This window comes from Scyliorhinus torazame, chromosome 2 (assembly GCF_047496885.1).
Source record: "Scyliorhinus torazame isolate Kashiwa2021f chromosome 2, sScyTor2.1, whole genome shotgun sequence".
Taxonomy (NCBI): Eukaryota; Metazoa; Chordata; class Chondrichthyes; order Carcharhiniformes; family Scyliorhinidae; genus Scyliorhinus; species Scyliorhinus torazame.
The window spans coordinates 131,414,128-131,432,776 of NC_092708.1; the positions used below are offsets into that span (position 1 = coordinate 131,414,128).

Genomic DNA, 18,649 nt, shown 5'->3' on the forward strand with positions numbered 1-18,649 from the left:
ATTTCACATTCATGGGGGGTTCCGGGGTACTATAGGTTATCGGCTAAAAAAGTGTGGGTCTTTGTCCTTTTAACAGTGATGTCCCGTCCCTGCAAAAGAAGGGTCCATCTGGCTGCTCTAATCTGACTAACTGTACCGTCCTTGAGTCGCCCGTCCAGTAAAAGTTGGGTGGGGGTGTGTTCCGTCAGGATTGTGATGGGGTTTAGTCCGGTAATGTAAGAAAAATACTGTACTGCCTAAAAAACTGCGAGCAGGTGCCTTTCACAGGCTGAAAATCCCTGCTCCACAGCATCTAAACATTTGAAGGCGTAAGCCACGGGCCTTAACTGTTCGTCCGTATCTGGAGGAGCACGGCCGAAAGGGTGCAGTCTGTGCTTGCTACTTCTATAGCGTAAGGGGAAAGCGGGTCTGGAACTTGTAGTGCGGGGGCTGCCATAGTGCTCTTTTCAACGAGTCCACAGCATCCGTATGCTGCGGAAGCCATTCCCAGGGGGCTCCTTTCTTTAGGAGGTCTGAGAGGGGTGCTGCCTTGCTGGCAAAACCGTCAATGTGGTTTCGGCAGTAGCCAACCAGTCCTAAAAACGACCGGAGGGCTGAAACGTTCTGGGGAAGGGGCAATTTAGCAATCGAGTCAATCCTTTTATGCTCGATCTCGCGTTTATCATGTGTGATAATTGTACCCAAACATATCACCCTGTTTTCCAAAATCTGAGCCTTTTTGTGGTTTACTTTACATCCAATTTTCTGTAGGAGTTCCAGGAGTTCGGACAGAAGCTCGATGTGCTCTTCCTTGGTGTCTGTCTGCAGTGGTAGGTCGTCTACGTACTGGACCAGACATTCGGCACGAGAAAATTTGGCTAAACCATTTGCCAGCTGTCAGTGGAAAATGGAGGGGGAGTTGTGGAATCCTTGTGGAAGGCTTGTCCATGTGTACTGTTGGTTTTTAAAGGTGATGGCAAATTTGTACTGGCCCCCCTTTGCCAATGGAATGGACCAGAATCCATTACTGATATCCGAAACCGTAAGTATCGGGAATTGAGTCCCTGCTTGAGCATGATCTCGGGACTTGTGGCTTCTGTGGGGGCTGCTGCGGGGGTGATTTTGTTGAGTTCCCGGTAATCGATGGTCAGTCGCCATGATCCATCGGGCTTTCTCACTGGCCAAATCGGGGCATTATTAGTGGAGGCTACTGATCTAAGTACGCCCTGCTCTAATAAGCTGTCAACAACTTTTGCGATTTCTCCCTCTGCTTCTTGGGGAAATCCATATTGCTTTTGGGGTCTAGGGTCAGGTCCTGTGATTTGTACTCAACCAGTCATCCGGCTACAGTCGTGTCTGTGGGTCGTGAACGCTGTCTTGTTCTTTTGTAAAACTGCCCTAACCTGCTTGTCCGTGCTAATCGTTGTCGGGTTAAACCAAAATTCGCCTACTGCGCTAATCTTGTTTGCATAGTCTCCTATGGTGAGCGTTGCGGGGGCTCTTGCAGATTTTGCCATTCTCCAGACACATTGGTTTACCGGATCAAATGAAAGGTGGTGAGAGTTCATAAAGTCTATGCCCAAAATGTGTTCTGCTGTGTGGGGCAGGTCGACTAAAACTATGGGGTGCTTGGTGGTGATGTTGCCGATTTTGAATGGGTACAGGGGCTGTGATGTGTCCCTGCTGTGAGTGCCCTGTAAAGCCGCTGAGGATGATGGTGGATGTAGTGGGCTACATGTCCTTTTGAAACATGGTGGAGGAATTTATTGTGGCGCGGGACCCTCCTGTGTCCCAGAGAAACTCGATGGGCTGTCCCCGTATTTTTGATGCAACTACTGGTCGGCCGGACCTATCCCAAAGGGTGTCGTAGACCCAACTGGGGGAGCCCGAACACCGTCAGTCCGTTCCGGTCAGGTCTGTCTAATCTGAACGGGTGCTAACGCTATGTGTTGGCTTTGTCCTGTTCTTAGTTAGAGTGCCTGTCTGCTGGGCTCTCTGTTGCTTTTGTGGGGCATTGCATTCTCTTGCAAAGTGTCCCAAATGGCCACAGTTGTAACACTCTTGTGGTTTTTGTGAGGGGCTGTTCTTGCCTTCATTTACCCATGCGGGGTTCTGGTGTGCCTTAACTGCATGTATGTCTACTTCTGCCTGCTGTTCGTCGGGATTTTTAACTGCGGGTTTGTTTTGAACAGATTGCTCCCAGGCGCGGGACAATCGTTTTACGACCTATTTCTCATTATGAGCCTCCTCTAAGGGATCATAATTGGCGCAAGCTTTTTGTCCTGTTTCTGGGGCATGGGAGATAAGGGTGCGGGTCCATTTGGCCATGTTGTCTGGGGACAAATGAGCGCGGTCTAAGTCTCGGAAAACTGCTACGAAATGGACCCACAGGCGTCCAGCAAACGCTGTGAGGTGCTCGGTTTTCTTTTGCCTGCACTTATTGAGGCCATCTACGGGGTCACCCCGGTTATACCCGATCGCGTCTCGGATCGCGGGATGCGTTTCTGCAAGGGTGCCTCCTCCTACATTCTGTGGGTCGGGATGGGCTGCTATGACCGAAGGGTCTAAACTCAAAACTGTGAGCTTCACTTGCTCTCGCTCATCCAGGCCGTACATGGTCGCCTGCTGCTTTACTCTGGCAAAGAAGTGGTGGGGGTCTGAGGTGGGGAGGAACGGTGTGATTTTCTCGCACGCATCCCGTAATTGGGTCACTGTTAAGGGGGTGGTGTACAGAAATTCCATGTCGTCCGATGTGGCTGTGCGGTGTGTGGTTACTGGGTTCATTGGAGCCTGAACTATCTGCTCTGTGGGGGGTTGGGGCGCTTTTCTCTTCTGGGGCTTTCCCTGCGCACATGTTCCCTGAACATATCTCTGCGCTGTCTCATTTAACTCTTCCCAATCAGGGCCGTCTTCCTCGTCTAACTGTGATCCAAAGGTTTCCTGGAATCCTTTTTGAACTGAAAGCAAAGATTGCAGTTCTGCAATCTGCTTCCGGCACTTTGCGTGGTCTGATGAGCTTTGTCTTTGCTCCGTGGTGGCAGCATGGAGTGCTCTTAACGCTGCCTTCAGGTCACTACACTGCCTCTGCAATGCCTCTACCTGCTTCTCGGTTTCCTCTCGGACCAGGACTGCACGTTGCGTGTTCTGATAGGCCTTTTCGTACTGGGACTGGAAGCTGCTTAGGTGCGCCAGACAAGACTTGGCATCATCCACCTCCCCGTCTTTTGCTGCTAACTTCCTCCTTAACTCTACGTTCTCTCTTTCTACCTCACTGACATCGACCTTGCTCATTCGATGTATGCCTTCTATCTCTTTCCGGAGCGTCCTAACGACCTCCTCTGTGCCTCGCAATTGTGCCAAACGGGACACGATTACCATCGGTTAGCAAGCTTTTCCTAAGCTCTTCTTGTGAATCTCGCTCAGGTTCTCCTACCAAGTGTGTCCTATACTCCCGGGACCTGTTTCCTCATTGTTACAGAATTCGTTCCAAAGGGGCCATCCTTTCCCTTTGAGGTACTTCCTGATTTCTTCTTCCCAAAGGGGACACTGTTCTACTCTGCTGCTGCTGGTCGCTGCGACCACAAATTTTTCGGGGTTCATGAGGCGTTGCATTGCCATCTTTCCTCTCTGAATACTTTCTTAAAATTTGGAACAAGGGGTATTAAGGTGGTGCTGTAATTACGGGTACGGCTTTTGCTATTTTCCGGAATACAAACTCCCGACAGTTTTGTCGCAACAAAAAATCTATCAGTATTACCTTATCGCCCTGTTAGTTACGCATGCATTTAACACATTTCCGAATTATGAGGATTGATCAGAACTGCTTGAACACTTGTGGTTTTCTGTTCCCAATTTGATCTCTAATTCAAATTTTTGGGTTCTCCCGGAGTGGTTAAGCCACTTCTAGATCGGGTCCCGTCAGATGTCGCCATTAATATGTTGCTAACTTTTGGTTGGTTCAATTGGCTGTGTTTTATAACCTTTGCTCTCGAGTCGCCAGGTATCTTTATGATACCGCCACGAGGTTCACGTTCAACTAATGATCAATAACTCAATACACCAATTAGTAAGATTCAAATCAAAGCACATTTATTTACACACAGTCAAATCTACTCATGCATAAACGCTACTTTCTAAGATACTTCTACAACTAACAGGCCTATACTTAGCTTCGGACTGGCCCACCAGGTCAGGGGAACAAATGGACTTTCGTTCGGGTTCTGAGTCTGCGGGATTCAAAAGCTGGTATGGACTGGTAGCTAGGAGCGCCTATCTCGTAGCGCGCGTTAATTTGAGACTTACGGTCTTTTGGCGGCAGCTGAACAGGTCACTGTCGGGTTGGTTCGCGTTGCTGAGTGACCCTGTCAAGAAGGACGATTTGAACTTGGGGTCTTTCCTTTATAGTCCCCAGGGGCTTCCCGCCCTTCGGGGTGGACCCTGTACCTGGTTCCAAGTGATTGGACTTCGTTCCAATCGCTTGGTTCGATTTCTCCAATACTGGAGTGGTTCCCTGATAGATGGGCGGTCTTGAGGTGTCCGTTAACCTCTTTTGTGTTGGCTCCTGCTGGCACCGAGGAGTCTGGCTTGGCCTTGTTTATCTCAAATGTTTTGATTGTTCCCAGGGATCGCTCATTAGTATGTAGATGGCTGCTACATTATTATGCAGATGGCTGCTTGTATCGATGCTGTCTGGGCTTTTGCAGAGTTTAATACACAGTAAACTTGCACCTACTAGTTTCTGCTTGTGTTGGCTGAATTTCCCTTCAGCCTTTGCTGTTCTCCCTTTTACGTCAGGAGTTGGCCAACCCAGGTGGCTACAATGCCTTCTGCAATTAGCTATCAATAATCACCACTTGGTATAAATCTGCCTTGCCCTGGAAAATTGCAATGTGATCCTATAGCTAGAATATTTAGTTCAAATATGTAAAAAGCCTTCCAAACGAATCAGGCAGCTGTGCTGCTTCTCCATTTACAAACCTGCCTCGGCATTTCATCAGATGTTGCTGGAGGGCAATTTGTGATACTGGACTATGATATAAATTATAGGTGGCCCTGTAACTACATTTGTGCTCCTTTATTACTTTTGAATAGTTCTGATGAGACAAAAGGTGCTCATTGGCTTAGATGCCTGTTTAGAAGAGGCAATTTGTAGTAATAGTGTATACACAATGCTTGTTAATATCAGAAAGGACACAAAATGGCTGTTAACTAATTTAGCAATACTAAAGACACAAAATGGCTGAACTAGCCACTTTCCTTTAATGTTAAGTTACAAATTGTGTAAACTACCTCATGAGAACCTAGGGAGTATTTCAACAGCCGCTGATAACAGCTTCCCAGAACAAGAAATGCTACGTGTCCTTGATAAAATCAAGGACCCCAGTTGCAGACAGGACATCATTATGAATGACTTCTGTATGAAGTTAGGGGCGGGTAAGACAACACCCACTTTAACCATATATGTGATAACTGGGATGCTAGGAAAATTGATTGACTGCATGTAATGAAGTGTGACGTGAATATAGTTGATTGATTGTAAGTAAATGAGAATACAATTAATTCCGCCCCTTGAATCTGTATATTAACCCTTGTGATCCTTAGCTCAAGTGAGAAAAGGTGCTGTCAAAGGCTGCGGAGTCTCAGGCCTTTCCTCCCAGAATTCTGATATAATAAACTGCTTTTTTACTTATATTCAGGCCTTCGTGTGAATATTTTCACCTCTAACAGATGTGCTTTGAAGTGATAATGGGACAGAGGTGGGATGACCCCTTTCACCCAATTTCCAAATGGTGATAGTCCATTTTCAAGCAAGAAATTGGTGGACAGTACTTGCAAACCCGACTATAAACTGTTGCGCAACTATTAACAATTGTAGATTTTTATCATGAAGTAAATAGTGGAAAAATGGAAACAGTAAAAATGGACTGATTAGATCATTCAAATGAGCCAGCAAAGGTGCAATGAGGTAAAGTAGCATTCTCCAAAATGTAGAGCTTTCTATGTTTTCAAAGAAAATTACCATGCTGAAAATGTAAACTAAGCAACTAAGGGATATTGGAGAGGTGGATTGGATTGGGCTGCATTCTTTTCACAATTCTTGCACGTTCTTCCCCCTAGTTTTGTAGCTTATTTTCTTCCATTTTAATAGTTTTTCCATGTTACCAGATTACTTGTCTGAGAGATCGATGCAGTGGTGTAGTGAGAAATATGAGGTGCAGGAGCTCCAAGAAAATGTGTTGGCCATATCATTTCCAAGTCTACCATTGTTGTTTTCCAGTGAGTCCCCAAACGTAAGTAAAACTATGATAAAAGCAAATTTTCCAGCATTTTCTGTTTTTGTGTAAGTAAAATAATGCTTTCTAAGTGACCGGGAGGCATTTTACTTTGAACCATGTGGTATTTTGAACCATTAGTCTTTAGCATAACTAGAATTTATTATGCAATAGGTTAATTATTTAATGCAGTCCTATTAAAAACATGAATTATAGAGAACTTTACTGTCTTGTGACTAGGGGATGGTACGTAGAGGGTAGAATGATTAATTTATATTGATATCCTAAACACTGGTGCACAGGGCACAATGTCAAAATTTGAAAATGACTTGGAAGAATGGCGAACTATGAGGAGAATATTGGTAGACGTCAAGAGGATATAGACAGGCTGGTAGAATGGGCAGACAAGTGGCAGATAAAATTTAATGTAGTGCAGTGTAATGTGATACTTTTCAGTCAGAAGAACAAGGCGGTGACCTAAAATAAAGGAGACAGTTCTGACGGGAATGCTGGAGCAGAGGGTGTATATGTGCATTAATCACTGAAGGTAGCAGTGCAGGTTGCTAAAGCAGTTAATAAATTATAAAAGGGGCACAGAGTACAAAAGCAAGTAAGTTAACTAACCCTCATGAAACACTTGGGGGCTGGTTTAGCACAGTGGGTTAAACAGCTGGCTTGTAAATCGGAACAAGGCCAGCAGCGTGGGTTCGTTCCCGTGCCAGCCTGCCCAAACCAGGTGCCGGACGGAATGTGGCTAGGGGCTTTTCACAGTAACTTCATTTGATGCCTACTTTTGACAATAAGCGATTTTCATTTCATTTCACTGAACGGGAAGGAAGTGAAGGTTTCGAAAGGATGCAGAAAAGATTTACATGAATGGTTCCAAAGATAGAGACTTCAGTTATGTGGATAGATTGTCAAGCGAGGAATATTCCTCTTGAAGACTACAGAAGACAGCCGTACTAGGAAGGATTAGCACACAGGGCATGAAGTGCATCCACGGCATTTGCTTCAGATTATTGCTACATGGGCAATTGGAATATAATTTTATCTCCACACAAAATACAAGTAGTGACTAGAAGTTCCTCCACCCCACCATATTTCGCCCCCCCCCCCCCCCAACCTCAGTCAGTTACATTTAGCCCCCCTCTTGAAAGTGTTCATTGTTGTTTGTAAGTAGTTAAGTACATTGTTACTGTTTTGCTCGCTGTTGACAGAAGTGATGTACAATTGGTGCCTTGACCATTGGAATCAGTAATCCTGTTCCGAAGTTTGACCTGCTGTTTCATTTTGTAACTGCTTTGTTTTCAGTTTTAAGGTGGAAACTTAAATTTCACCTGTGCATATTTAAGGATAAGTGATTCCTCCTGGATTAAATTTGAACCATTAATAGATTTCTCTGACCTATTAGCATTTATTCAGTGATACTAGAATTTTCCTTATTCTTTTTAGTTATGATGTGGAGGTGCCGGTGTTGGACTGGGGTGAGCACAGTAAGAAGTCTTACAACACCAGGTTAAAATCCAACAGATTTGTTTCAAATCACTAGCTTTCAGAGCACTGCTCCTTCCTCGGGTGAATGAAGAGGTATGTTCCAGAAACATATATATATATTTATATATACACAAAGTCAAAGATGCAAGACGATACTTTGAATGCAAGCATTTGCAGGTAATTAAGTCTTCACAGATCCAGAGATAGGGGTAACCCCACCTCTTTAACCTGGGGTGGTACGTACGTGGGCTGGTTAAAGGTGCCCGTGTGTTCGCACACTTGAGGCAGCTGAAAGCGGACGTGGCCATGCTGCAGGAGACATGCTTAAAGCTAGGAGACCAAGTTAGATTTAAGAAGGGATGGGCCGGGCAGGTGTTTCATTCGGGACTGGACTTTAAAACAAGGAGGGTGGCAGTTCTGGTTAACAAAAAGGTGGCATTCGAGGTGGGAAAGATAGAGGCGGACCCGGGGGGGTAGATTTATTATGGTTAGTGAGAAGCTGAAGGGAATGGCTGTGGTGGTGAATATATATGCCCCAAACTGGGATGATGTCGCATATGTCAGGTGAGTGCTGGGGAAGATTCTGAATCTGGACTCACGCCGGCTGATTATGGGTGGAGGTTTTCACACAGTTCTAGATCCGAGACTAGACCGGTCGAGTTCCAGGTCGGGAAAGGTGTCAGCAATGGCGAAAGAGCTCCAGGGGTTCATGGAGCGCATGGGAGGGGTAGATCCGTGGAGACTTGGGAGGCCAAGGAGCAAGGAGTACTCATTTTATTCCCATGTGCACAAGGTGTATTCCAAGATAGACTTTTTTGTACTGGACAAAACGCTGTTAGCTGGGGTGGCGGGTGCTGAATATTCAGCAATCATGGTGTTGGATCATGCCCCACACTGGATAGACCTACGAGTGAGCACAGGAAAGGCCCAGAGTCCGCAATGGAGGTAAGATGTAGGGCTGCTAGTGGAGGATGAGATCTGTGAGCGGGTGAGGAAGGCCATCCGAGGGTACATAAGAGCAACGACATGGGTGAGACCGTGGCAGGGGTGGTTTGGGAAGCACTGAAGGCGGTTATCAGAGGGGAATTTATCGTGATTCGGGCCCACAGGGAGAAGACGGAATGGGTGGAGTTGGACAGGCTGGTAGGGGAAATTTTACAGGTGGACAGGAGATATGCGGAGTCTCCGGATGAGGAGCTCCTGAATGAGCGTCAGGGACTTCAAATGGAATTTGGGCTCCTGTCCACAGGTAAGGCAGAGGGGCAGCTGAGGAGGGTAAAAGGGGCGGTGTATGAATATGGGGAGAAAGCTAGTAGGATGTTAGCACATCAGCTGAGGAGGCAGCGAGGGAAATTGGGAAGATAAAGGACATGAGGGGGAAGGTGGTGGTGGACCCGGGGCAGTAAATTATATATTCCGTGAATTCTATAGTCTACTCTACAAATCGGAACCCCCAGCCGGGGAGGAGGGAATGAAGCAATTTCTGGGGAGGCTAAAGTTCCCGAAGATAGATAAGGAGCTGGTTGAAGACCTGGGGGGCCCAATTGGGTTTGGGGAGGCGATGCAATCGGGTAAGGCCCCGGGACCTGACGGATACCCGGTGGAGTTCTACAAACAGCTTTCTGGGTTACTGGGGCCGCTCCTGGTTAAGGCTTTTAATGAGTCTAAGGAGTTGGGAGTGCTCCCCCCAACATTATCACAAGCATCGATCTCTCTCATTTTGAAGCGGGATAAGGGCCCAGAGAGCTGTGGAGCATACAGGCCGATCTCTTTTGAACGTAGACGCTAAGTTGCTGGCGAAGATCTTGGCCACACGTGTAGAGAACTGTGTCGCGGAGATAATCGGGGAGGATCAGACGGGATTTGTGAAGGGTAGGCACATGAAGTCCAACATTAGACGGCTCTTAAATGTCATAATGATGCCAGCGGAGGGGCGCGAGGTTGAGGTGGTAGTAGCTATGGATGCAGAAAAGGCCTTTGACCGGGTAGAGTGGAAGTACCTATGGGATATTCTAGGCAGGTTTGGGTTCGGCAGGGATTTGTGGATTGGGTCCCGTTGCTATACCAGGCTCCGGTGGCGAATGTAAAAACCAACCGGGTCCGGTTAGAATATTTTAGTCTTTGTAGGGGGACAAGACAGGGATGTCTGCTCTCCCCTCTGCTGTTTGCCCTGGCCATAGAGCCCTTGGTAATGGCCCTTATGTCATCGAATGTCTGGGGATAGTGAGAGGGGTGGTGGAGCATAGGGTCCCCCTCTACGCAGACAATTTACTCCTTTACATCACAGACCTGGTGGGGGGGGGGGGCGGGGGGTTGGCTGGAATTATGGAGGCACTGGAAGAATTTGGGCGGTTTTCAGGCTACAAGCTAAAATGGGAAAGAGCGAGGTGATTGTAATCCAGGCACAGGGGCAGGAAAATTGCTGGCTTTGAAAGCACACCAAGGCAGGCCAGCAGCACAGTTCAATTCCCGTACCAGCCTCCCCAAACAGGCGCCGGAATGTGGCGACTAGGGGCTTTTCACAGTAACTTCATTTGAAGCCTACTTGTGACAATAAGCGATTTTCATTTCATTTTCATTTCATTCATTATAAAGTGGTAGAGAGGAGTTTCAGGTATCTGGGGATTCAGGTGGCTAAGGATTGGGGGCAGCTTCACAAGTTAGGTTTGGGTAGAGCAGTTGATCAGATGAAAATGGATCTCCGCAGGTGGGACATGCTCCCGCTGACACTGGCGGGGAGGGTGCAGACGGTGAAAATGATCTTGCAGGGATTTGCGGACGTCATGTCAGAGGTCCTGGAAGGGAGGGTGACTCCGAGTCTGGAAATGGCAATATTTGGGGTATCGGAAGATCCGGGGGCCCAGGTTGGGAGGGAGGCCGATGTCCTGGCCTTTGCCTCCCTGGTGGCCCGGACACAAATTTTCCCAGGATGGAGGGACTCGGAGCCTCCAAAGTCAGGAGTATGGGTTACCAACATGGCAGGGTTTCTCAGTCTGGGAAAAATTAAGTTCGCCTTAAGAAGTTCAACCCAGGGGTTCGCCCGGAGGCGGCAGCCGTTCATCGACTTCTTTAAGGAAGATTGAACGTCAGCAGTAAGTGGGGGAGGAAAATGGGAGGCATGGTAGTGTAAGACAAGGACAGGGAACTTAATTTACCGGTAATCAGGAGATTGGGCGGGGGGGGTAATAGGGTATGTTATTTTAATGTTCGGAAGAAACATAATTTGTTAAATGTTTATATTTTGCACATGCAGGTTAGCATTACTCGACTGTATAGCACTTTGAGATATTCTGGGAGCATGAAGGATGCTAGATGAATAAAAGTTAAATTCTCTCGCTCTCTGTCACACACACACACTTCAGAAATGTTCTAAATTTACAGATGGTAGCAAATGGGAGCAGTGGCAAATAATGAAAATTGGTATACACAAAGTAAAATTGGGCAGAATAGTGTGAAATACGGCTGTAAAATGTTTCAACAGAAACATGATCTGGCGATTGTTTCTCCAGATGGCCTCATGAATTCTTGGCTGAGCTCCAAGAATCACCCATGAGTTAGGTCAGCAAAGGGGCTGTTTAAATACACTAAAGTGGAATGTTTGCGTTAATTGATTAACATCTTTTGAGGTTATAATTTTTTTTCTGAAGTGTTTCTTTGAGGTGAAGCTTCTGTTATTGGTACCATGGTGGTACCATATTTGTCTGATTGCTTTTATAACCCTATAAAAGTTACTTTTTTCAAAGGAGATTTTTGAATGGGTATTTTTTAAGTGCATTTAAAGACTTAGTATTGTTATTAAATTGGTTCTACTGTGCATGCTGGATGTGTTGCCATGAAGGTGCCATGGGGGTATGTAGGGCATGGAGGTAGCATGGGAATGGGTGAAGAGGGGTGAGGTGTAGAGGGCTTTCAAGCCTTTAATACAATTGGCATGAAGCCCCAGAAAACAGAGGTGGGCCTTCAACAGCCCATCTTGGTACGTGCCCACCTCCATGTCTGCATTCAAACTGCTTCTGGGGTCAATAGGCCTGACTCAATCCAGCCCCTGCTTTGGAGTGAAAATAGTACATGTGGGTGCCATTTATATGGAGACGTGTCTACTGAGTGGGGAATTTCCTAATTCGAGCTTCCCCACCTCAATGACTAATTTCCCACTCACTGTTTTTATGTTTAAACTGCAACATTTATCCCAAAACCCAGCCTGAACTAATAAGAGCAATTTGATGTATTTGAGACATCATGAAACTTTTATTTTTTGCAATGTACTCCGTTCTAGAATGTAAGTTGTTGGTTCAGGCAAAGGTAGCTAAAGTAAAATGGTGTTTCAGGCAAATTTGCCCAGCTTCAAAGCATTGTGAAATTCTTGTTTTCACTATGTCTCTATACCTAGCTTGTACCTTTGCTTAAAGCAATTTAAATACAAAGTGCCTTTTAAAGGTTGTCCTATTTTCTGCATTGTCAACACTATTTACATTTAGTCTTTTAAACTTTCTCCTCCGGAGGCTAAATACTGATGCTAAGGGCAGATCCTCTGTTCATTTCTCCACAGCATATGCGCTTGCGCTTTCCTCCTCAGTTTAAAAAGAATTATTCATTGGATATGGGCGTCGCTGGCTAGGTGAACATTTATTGCCCATTCCTAATTGCCCTTGAAAAGATGTTGTTGAGGTGCCGCCTTGAACCCTACAATCCCTGTGGTGTAGGTACACCCACAGTGCTGTTAGGGAGAGAGTTCCAGAATTGTGACCCAGCGACAGTGAAGGAATGACAATATATTTCGAAGTCAGGATGGTGAGTGGCTGGGAGGGGAACTTACACATATTGATGTTTCCATGCAGCTGCTGCCCTGAGTCCGTCTAGATGATAGCTAAGTCTGCAGATGATACAAAGATATGCAGAGGGACAGGTAGTATTGAAGCAGGAGGCTACAGAAGGACTTGGACAGGCTAGGAGAATGGACAAAGAAGTGGCAGATGGAATACAATGTAGAAAACTGTGAGGTTATGCAATTTGGTAGGAAGAATAGAGGCATAGACTATTTTCTAAATGGGAAAGACTGGAAATCAGAAGCACAAAGGGACTTTGGAGTCCTAGTTCAAGATTCTCTTAAGGTTAACATGCAAGTTCAGTTGGCAATGAGGAAGGCAAATTCAATGATAGAATTCATGTCAAGAGGGCTAGAATACAAGACAAGGGATGTACTTCTGAGGCTGTACAAGGCTCTGGTCAGACCTCATTTGGAATATTGTGAGCAGATTTGGGCCCTTATCTAAGGAAGAATGTGCTGGCCTTGGAAAGGGTCCAGAGGAGGTTCACAAGAATGATCCCTGGAATGAAGAGCTTGTTATATGAGGAACGGTTGAGGATTCTGGGTCAGAATTGGGCAGCACAGTAGCATAGTGGTCAGCACTGTGGCTTCACATCGCCAGGGTCCCAAGTTCGATTCCCTACTGGGTCACTGTCTGTGCAGAGTCTGCACGTTCTCTCCGTGTCTGCGTGGGTTTCCTCCGGGTGCTCCGGTTTCCACCCACGGTCCAAAGACGTGCAGGTTAGGTGGATTGGGTATGCTAAATTGCCCTTAGTGTCCAAAAAAAGGTTAGGAGGGATTATTGGGTTAGGGGGATAGGGTAGATGTGAGGGCTTAAGTGGGTCGGTGCAGACTCGATGGGCCAAATGGCCTCCTTCTGCACTGTATGTTCTATGTTCTCGTTGGAGTTTAGAAGGATATGGAGGGATCTTATTGAAGTACAGGATAGTGAGAGGTCTGGATAGAGTGGATGTGGAGAGGATGTTTCCACTAGTAGGGAAAACTAAAATCCAAGGCCACAGCCTCCGACTGAAGGGACGTTCCTTTAAAACTGCGATGAGGAGGAATTTTTTCAGCGGGGCGAATCTGTGGAACTGTTTGCCGCAGAAGGCTGTGGAGGCCAAATCACTGTGTGTAAGACAGAGATCAATAGATTCTTGATTAATATGGGGATCCAGGGTTATGGGGAGAAGACAGGAGAATGGGGATGAGAAGCATATCAGCCATGATTGACTTCCTGTGGAGACCATGGAATGAGTAGTCACACATTAGGTAGTTCCTGCCTGAGGTCGTTCTTTTTGCCCATGAAGGTAACCCTTACAAACGAGGAATGTAACTAATAAAGGGCAACAGTCAGACCTGGAAGACTTTTCGAGGTGTGACAGAGGAAAAGATGATGGGGTGTTCTGTGGCGCTGCTGCCACACAGTCATCTACAGAGCAGCTTGTGGTGATCTTAATGGGCGGCACGGTAGCACAGTGGTTAGCACTGTTGCTTCACAGCTCCAGGGTCCCAGGTTCGATTCCCTGCTTGGATCACTGTCTGTGTGGAGACTGCACGTTCTCCCGTGTCTGTGTGGGTTTCCTCGGGGTGCGGAAGGCTCAATTTAATCTGGGGCAATCACAGACATGCTACAAGATGATACCAGTCTCCTGCTGTAACACTGGTTGGGGATCAGCAGAACCACGAAGGGAACCATATAAATGACTGAAAATATTGCTTTGTGGTTCTGCTGTAGTTGTGATATGGAATATTTCAGAGCCATGGTGTCATCTCTCCTCTCGGGTATTCCTTCCTGGTGCATGAATTCACCTGTTTGGCAGCAATGGCAACACTTCATTCCTTGATTCCTCTACTACCCTAACCAATTCCTGCATCTGTCATTTTCCAATTTATTCTGGTGACAGAATTATCACTTATGTTCATTATTGGTGAATCAAGCATAATTTTTTACTCATGACATTTAGTAGGGATTAATACTGATTTCAGCCAACTGGTTGGCTTTATGTACTGTTTGTGAAGCTTAGTCGTGCCATCATGGAACTTATTTTTAAAATTCAGTCGATCAAGTATCTTGAAACCTATTGACTTAAATAGGGTGGAAATGAACTATAACACAATATATTTCTAAAGAAATGTAATTTATTGATCCTTCTCCTCCAGATGTGATTATTTTTATGTTGAAAATATACAAGAACTGGGATGTGCGGAGAGAGCCTTAAATGTGTTAGTTGTTCCTTCAGACAGGAATCATTTTCACATTGGAAAATATGTACTGTCAGAACTTCTTAACACAAGACTATCAAGAACTCTTGAGTAATGCTGTTGACCTTCACCCACATCCATGAGCTGAAAGAAGCTGTGGATATGTGTTCCCTAAATCCTGTATGTAGCTAAGGACGCACTGAAGAAATAATAGCAAAAACAAACTACAATCCTCCTCTTCACAGCTAACAGTAATTTTAAAAACCAATTCAATTCTACAATGGCGGCACTAGCACAGTGGTTAGTGCACTGTTGCTTCACAGCTCCAGGGTCCCAGGTTCGATTCCTGGCTTGGGTCAGTCTGTGCGGAGTCTGCACGTTCTCCTTGTGTCTGCGTGGGTTTCCTCCGGATGCTCCGGTTTCCTCCCACAAGTCCCGAAAGACGTGCTTTGTTAGGTGAATTGGCCGTTCTGAATTCTCCCTCCGTGTACCCGAACAGGTGCCGGAGTGTGGCGACTAGGGGATTTTCACAGTAACTTCATTGCAGTGTTAATGTAAGCCTACTTGTGACACTAATAAAGGTTATTATATTTTAACATTGAAAGTTGAATGGTCTTTAAATGTAATTTGAAGATCGGCTGGATTTTTAATTTAAAAAAATATATATTTTTATTCAAGAAATGTTCACAGATACAAAAAGAATCAGAAGAACAACAAACTATTCAATAAATAACGCCCCCCCCTCCCCGCCTTGCTGATCACTCAAACCTCCTTACCTGGATTTTTTATTTTAAATATCCCCTTTTCTCTGTTGCTTTAAAGAATCTATGCTTTTTTTTTAAATAGTTAAATTTAATACCTAACACTTTTAGCAGCTTCAGTAATTAGTGCTGCGATGTGGCTTTCAGAGAAATCCAATGTATGTTGCTTCTGAACACCAGCTATAATAAATTAACTGTAAAATTCTACTTGTACTTATTTGTACCTTTTGACTACTTTTAAAATGTAATACTAGTATCAATAGGAATGCTTAAAAATGGCTGGATTTTTAATTTTCTTCTGTTAAATCACATTACCATAGGTAGTGTTCGCCAAAGCCAGGATTCAAAAGTTGCAATTTAATGCTTTTGTACTAAGATTCAAAGAGATTGCACGTGCAGTAAAAGTACTGTTAAATCATCTAATCTAAGAATAAGTTTGAATTTTGAAAAAGAAATACAAGGCATCGAAAGCTTCACTTTAAAGATAAGATTTGGAATGTTTAAAATCTTCCATTCTTTATCCTATTACATGGTGATTTTGTTGGATGCCAAAAATCTTAGTAGTTGTTGAATTTGTTTTGTAAGCTGTCAGCATTTCCACCTCATTTACTATATAATTGTATGATCTATATAATATGATCTTATTCTTCCCATCATGTCTGTTTCTGTTCTTTCCTTGAATAATCTAACATTAATCCCATCATGTTACTTGCGCCCTTCGTCCTGTATTGTTCCCAGTTTCAAACATTTATCTTGAAAGGTGCCATGACCTCTGCCTCAGTCACTCACTTTGGAAAAACAGTATATACTTTCAGAGGCCTGTGCAAATAATCCTAATTGACACCTCATTCTTAAATTACATTCTAAATTGATGACCTCTCATTATTGAATGCTTTACCTGACAACCCTTCACTCATCTGAAATATTGAAGCAATAAAGTTCTAGTTCAATTGTCATCTACTGGCATGCAGTTATAAAGATCAACCAAATGATCAGGGGGTTTTAAAACTACAATCTGTAAATAGTCGTACTCTTGTTAGTATCCTGATCTTCTGGGTCCCTGTTTCTACCTTTTGGCAGAATTCCAACTTTTCGATTTGTCGAATTCCGTCCTTTGAACTGTTTTTCTGAGCACCTCTGTAATCTTTTGTTTCACTTTGCACGTACATAATCCAGAAAGATCATGTTCTGTTGTGAGAATGGGCTTCATCCTGTATTACATGTACTAACTGTATTAAATGCTGAGATGTTGAAATGCTGAGGGCTTTTTGGTAATTTTATACAAATTCATTGGTCCCCAGTCTTGACAGAAATCAAAAGGAAACAAAGGGAAATGTTGGGCAAGGTTCTCCATTCAGGAGACAAGTTGTCCCGCCAGAGTACAATCGCTCCTGGTCCCCTCTGGAGGTTGGATTTAAACTGCAGGTTTGTATTGAAGCCAACAAGCAACAGGTTTCACAATGGTTTTAAAGGTATGTTGAAGTGGGTTTTTAAAAACTTTTTTTTGTTCTTTTAAACAGGCAATGCCTGGTTATTGGTTCTTTTGAATTAATTTTTAAGTTTTTTTGTGATTGAAGATGATTATTTAATATTTATAAGTGAACATAAGTTTTGTTTGTTTCAAATCTGTGAAATTACTATTTAAATTTGCACTATATTATATAGCTTTTACATGTGGCATGCTTAAAAGTGTTTGTATGTTTTAATTAAGAATGTGGCAACTGAAAGTTTGGTTGGGAAGAAAAGTCAGAACTTCTTGGATCACTAACAATGGAAGTTCTTGAAGCAGGACAAAATGTAAATAAAAATGTTTCCTTAGACCTGCAGAAGGAATCATAAAATGGTGTCACTGTTCTTGTAACATCGGATTTTTGATTTGATTTGTGTTTATCATTATTATATTTTTGCCTTGTTTCCTTCAATTATGTTATTTATTTACAATTATCTCATAACTCAGTAGTGTTTTGCAGTTTCAGTAAGACATATGTAGAAGCTTGTAAAGTTTAGTGGAAAACATTATTAACAAAAATAATGTTATAAATGCAAAACTTTGATACCATGCTAACATTTAATGTTTAACATGAGCAGCTGCTGAATTGCATTCCATTTAATAACTACCTCAACTTTTCCAAATTTCTTGCAATAAAATATATTTTTTCACTAACACAATGATCAATAAAATATATTTTTTCATTTTAACGCAATTATCAATAAAATATATTTTTTACTTGAACACAATGGTTTTGTTGTCATTTTATAAATGGTGGAGGGCGGGGGGAGGGAGAGGAGAGAAAGGGGTTGGTGGTAGGAGGGTGGGTTCAGTGCCCAAACGCAGGAGCTGTCAGGTGAAGTCGAATTGCCCTTGCATCATCTGGGGCCTGGGATTGCACACCTGCACCAGCAGCATCAAAAGAACTTCAGTAATTTTAAGAAGCCAAACTAAACGTGTGATGCACCAGCGGTGGTGTGGAGCATGATTTCAGATTTTGAATCGACACTGCATTCTACAATACCTGTCAGAGAGATGGTTCACGTTAGCTTACAGGAGGCTTGCATACGTCAACTAACATATTAGTTTGCACAAAGCTTGTATATGTCAACTAAGGCATTACATTTTCCTAAAGCATTTTAAGTGATCACTGAGGCTTAAAAGGATGAACATTACATCAGAGAGACACTTAAACAGCACAGCTTAAAATACATAGCAAAATGTATTATCACGCACACCCTAAATCCATTCTATCCATGATAGTTCTTTTAATGGAATTAACACTCATGACAAACCAAAGTTTAAAAAAATATATATCTTTCACTTTCTGTGCATTTTAAGCATCTTTGAAACAAAGAAAATTACAGCACAGGAACAGGCCCTTTGGCCCTCTAAGCCTGCACCGACCATGCTGCCTGTCTGAACTAAAATTTCCTACCCTTCCAGGGACCATAGCCCTCTATTCCCATCATATTCATGTATTTGTCACAACTCCCCTTAAAAGTCACTATCGTATCTGCTTCCACTACCTCCCCCGGCAGCGAGTTGCAAGCTCCCACCAACCTATCTCTGTCTCTGTCTCTCTATTTCTGTGTCTTTGTGTCTTAACCTGGGGTTAAGCAGGTCATGGGACACTAATGGG

At 44.1% G+C, this 18,649-nt stretch overlaps 1 long non-coding RNA gene across 1 annotated transcript; it reads left to right on the forward strand.

Annotated features, from left to right (window-relative positions):
- Window positions 1-613: 613 nt before the first annotated feature.
- Window positions 614-17,756, forward strand: LOC140391994 (uncharacterized). The gene is made up of 3 exons (XR_011935225.1): window positions 614-6,269; window positions 7,704-7,838; window positions 16,820-17,756. It is a non-coding gene; the product is annotated as an uncharacterized lncRNA (long non-coding RNA).
- Window positions 17,757-18,649: the final 893 nt, after the last annotated feature.